Here is a 4,297-nt window from a genome sequence, read left to right as displayed (position 1 = left end):
TTTAAAAAATTAATAATTATCTTTTTTACATATATGGATGTAAATCGTTGATCATAAATATCTTTAATCTCTCCTTATCAAATATTATAAAAACTAGGTTAGGTCCCGTGTCATGCACGGTAATTTTCAATAACTATTTTTAAAATTAACACTGTATTATATTTTTTAACTTCCATATGTTATATTCATATCAATTGAATATTGAAAATCTACCAAAAAAAAAAAAAAAAAAAAGACAGGAAAGATTACACTAAGAATAATCAATATGTGTTGTTCTTGGCATGTATTATTGAAGTATCTATACAGTACTAATAGATTAAATTCTAATCATAAATCATGCAAGGAAATAAAAATAAATAAATAAATAAAGCATCATTTGATGATTTGATATTCGCATTTCGTTATTTCAGCTTGTAACTTCGTTCTATTACATAATTTAAAACAAAATCAACAAAATATATAATCTTGTTCTAATTAACGTACAAAGTACCTAATATGTCTTTCCTACCAAAAATAGTCCATAACAAAGTATGTTAAGACTTAAGAATTTATACTTAATTTTTTTTTTGTTTAAGTTTATGATTCTCAATCTGTTTTATTTTGGAAAGATTCATCAAAATCTTTTCTTACACTTTGTAGAAAATTAATATAATACTTTATATATTTAAAAAGATTTTTTTCTTAAATAGTTTTTTTTTTTTTTTTTAAATAATAAAAAAAATCTAAGGATACACCAGGAGATGACAAGTGTCATTGCTGGTGTGTCTTTTAGTATATAGTTATTGATTTTTTTTTGTTTAAGTTTATGATTCTCAATCTGTTTTATTTTGGAAAGATTCATCAAAATCTTTTCTTACACTTTGTAGAAAATTAATATAATACTTTATATATTTAAAAAGATTTTTTTCTTAAATAGTTTTTTTTTTTTTTTAAATAATAAAAAAAAATCTAAGGATACACCAGGAGATGACAAGTGTCATTGCTGGTGTGTCTTTTAGTATATAGTTATTGATTGATTGATTGATGATTAGATATTAATAATGTACTCATCGAAACGAATAAAACTAAATCTCATATCACTATGTTTTTCCTTATATATAGAGAGAAATTTAATTAGAAGATTTCCCTAATTTTTTTAATAGTTAAAATATTCTAGATGAGAAAACATTTTGAAAGAGAACGATTATATAAAAAAAGGCATTTGCAAAGGAGTTATTTTAACGAATAAATAAAATGATTTGTCATTTATTTTTTATTAAAAATTAAATTGTCACCTAAGCAAAATTAAAGAATAAGGTTTGGAATTTTAAATTCAAGCGCCACGTAAAATTATTTTATGATATTAGGAATTTTATCCAAATATCTAATGAATGATGTTCATATAAAAAAAATCTTAAATTAATAAAAATATTTACTAGAACCGTGCATCGCACGGGCTTATATCTAGTTTATCCTATACTAAAACTTATAAATAACTTTTTTATCCTTATAAAATCCTTGTTTAAAAAAAAAGTATAAAAAAAAATCCTATCTTCTTTAATTGGATGGTTAATATGACTATAAATTGTTTTCATTGCAACTATTGACGAATTTGACGATTAATTGGTTACTTGCAATCAAAGACTTTAGTCAACACTCTTAGAATACATGGCCTTGACAAACTTACCACAAATAAGAAAGAGGTGGGTAAGAATGTGTTAGTATTTGATCTTGGCGGTGGAACATTTGATGTATTTTTGGTTAGAATTGGTAAACAGACTTATGAAGTGAAAGCAGTTAGTGGAGACACCCATTTAGGTGGTGGGGATTTTGACAGTAGAATGGTTGATTACTTTGTGGCTGAATTTAAGAGAAAACATAACAAGGACATCAGTGAAAGTCGCAAGGCTATTGGGAGGTTAAGATCCGCTTGTGAGAGGGCGAAAAGGATGCTCTCATCAGCTACCGAGACTAGTATTGATGTAGACTGTCTCTATGAGGGTATTGATTTCAATTCAACTATCTCCCGTGCCAAGTTCGAAAAGTTGAACATGGATTTGTTTACAAATTGTATGGTTCCTGTTGAGAAATGTTTGGAAGATGCCAAGATGAAAAAAGATGATGTTGATGTTGTTGTTCTTGTTGGTGGGTCAACTAGGATTCCAAAGGTACAACAACTGTTACGTTGAAAAAATTCTTTAATGGGAAGGAGCTCTGCCAAAGCATTAACCCAGATGAGGCTGTTGCATATGGTGCTGCAATTCAAGCTGCAATCTTGAGCGGTGTACACAACAATAAAGACTTTACACTAGTAGATGTCACTCCTTTGTCCCTTGGAGTTAAGCTTCATAGTGGTGAGATGAAATTTTTTGTCCCAAGAAATACTACCATCCCAGTGAAAAAGTCGGGTAATGCCTACACTGTATTTGATAATCAGACAAGCGCTGAATTTCGTGTATATGAGGGTGAAAGACCCATTGCCGTAGACAACAACTTCTTAGGTAGATTTACTCTGCACAATATCCCTCCAGCACTGAAAGGCCATGAAAAATTTGATGTCTGCTTTGAAATCGATAATGATGGCATCTTAACGGTGTCATCGCAGCATATAGGGACTGGCAACAAGAAGCAAATCACTATTACAAATCACAGTGGTAGGTTATCCAAAGAGGAGATTGATCGAATGGTAGAGGAGGCTAAGAAGTACAAGGCAGAGGATGAGGAGTACAAAAAAGCTATAAAAGCCAAGCTTGCATTGCAGAACTATGCTGAAAGTATGTGGGACATGGTAGGAGTTTGCTGGAAGAAGTTTCGGGAGGAGGAGGCTAACAAGATGAATGATGCAATTGAAAAGACTACTCAGTGGCTCGATTGGAATTTCAATCTCACTCAAGTTTCTGAGTATGAGGAAAAGTTAAACGAGTTGAAGAGTATTCTTGACCCTATCATTGCAGAAATGCCTTGACGAAGGTCTGCTACCAGAGATACTGTCGTCGACCCCCAATAATCTGTACGACATGGCTACAGAAGGATGTTAGTTAGTTTTATTGTGCTTGAATTCTGAAGGATGCTTTGGGGTTTTGAATTTATTTTAGTCAGGAATTGGGTTTTGATGGTATGGTGAGAAAGGATATTGATCATTTGATCTGTTTTGTTTATACTACAGAACTTAATTTAATTTGCTATACTTGTGAATAGCTTCCGTATTTTACATGTTACTTGTTCGTCTAATCGTCTTCTTGGCCAATTAGAGCCTTGTTATAGTTCTCAGACAAATCGATATGGTTTACAATACCAGTTTTAAGACTTGTATTGTTGTAGGCCTTGTAGCCTAGTACTACCTCCCTTTCCTAACATTTTTTATATTTCGTCTTAGATAGGTTTTGAAAGTTATTAACACTTTGCTTTACTCAATTTTTGACAAAAATGTTTCCACTAACTGGCGCATACTTTTTGTGCTTCTACAGTGTTTTGTGCTATATTGATGCATTAATGTATCCCTATCCCTACCTTAAGTACAAAATTACTCTTATAAATAGTGTTATGCCAATTATATCCTTCAAAATATGTATTTACATATATACCCTCATTAACAATTAATATGTATTATTCACATATATACCCTCAGTAATAATTAATATGTACAAGTTTTTGTAATGAATAGTGTTTGGACAATTATACCATCTAAACTATTTATTCACTGTCATTAATAATGATTACTTGTTAAAAAAAAAAAATATTAAGAATAATGCATGGAATTTATACCCCCTAATATATATTTTTATGTATTTTTCTCATTAAAAAGTTGTCAAGAACTAAATTTGTAATGTAAGGTTAAATCGAAAGAGATTTTGGATATGGCTAGCTATTATGCGCGCGTTAGCTGCCCTAGTATAAGATTAAAAGACTTGTAACAATGATAAAAAGTTAAATTTAGTGTGTCAATTTTGCTTGGATCAACCATCTTACTTTTTCTACAATTTTTATTTCGAGTGTGTTTAGTATTTGAAAGTTGATCTTAAATTGTGACTCGAAATCTAGTAGGGCTGAATTTAAATGCAGATATCTCTCAAACTACAAGTGATTTTGAGGTGATAGCTTGGTTCGAGTGAGCTATAGCTCGACCCTATGAGGATTGAGGACTTGCGGCAGGCATGAGCTAGCTGTCGAGCTATAGCTCAATAGTTCGGTTTTTCTAGGATAATTTATGGAATATTTCCTAAAATTATATCTTTTCTATGACGGCTATTTGAGTATATTTGGGCAACAATTTAGGGTTTTTATTAGGTTTCCTTGTGTTCTAAAAGGACTCTTTAGT

The 4,297-nt window shown here is 30.7% G+C and overlaps 1 pseudogene; it reads left to right on the top strand.

Moving 5' to 3' along the window:
• Positions 1–1,601: 1,601 nt before the first annotated feature.
• On the top strand, positions 1,602–2,944 carry LOC145640536 (heat shock cognate 70 kDa protein 2-like; annotated as a pseudogene).
• The last annotated feature ends 1,353 nt before the right edge of the window (positions 2,945–4,297 follow it).

This window comes from Chenopodium album, chromosome 7, assembly GCF_948465745.1.
Source record: "Chenopodium album chromosome 7, dcCheAlbu1.1, whole genome shotgun sequence".
Taxonomy (NCBI): Eukaryota; Viridiplantae; Streptophyta; class Magnoliopsida; order Caryophyllales; family Amaranthaceae; genus Chenopodium; species Chenopodium album.
This window is presented reverse-complemented; position numbering and strand designations above follow the sequence as displayed.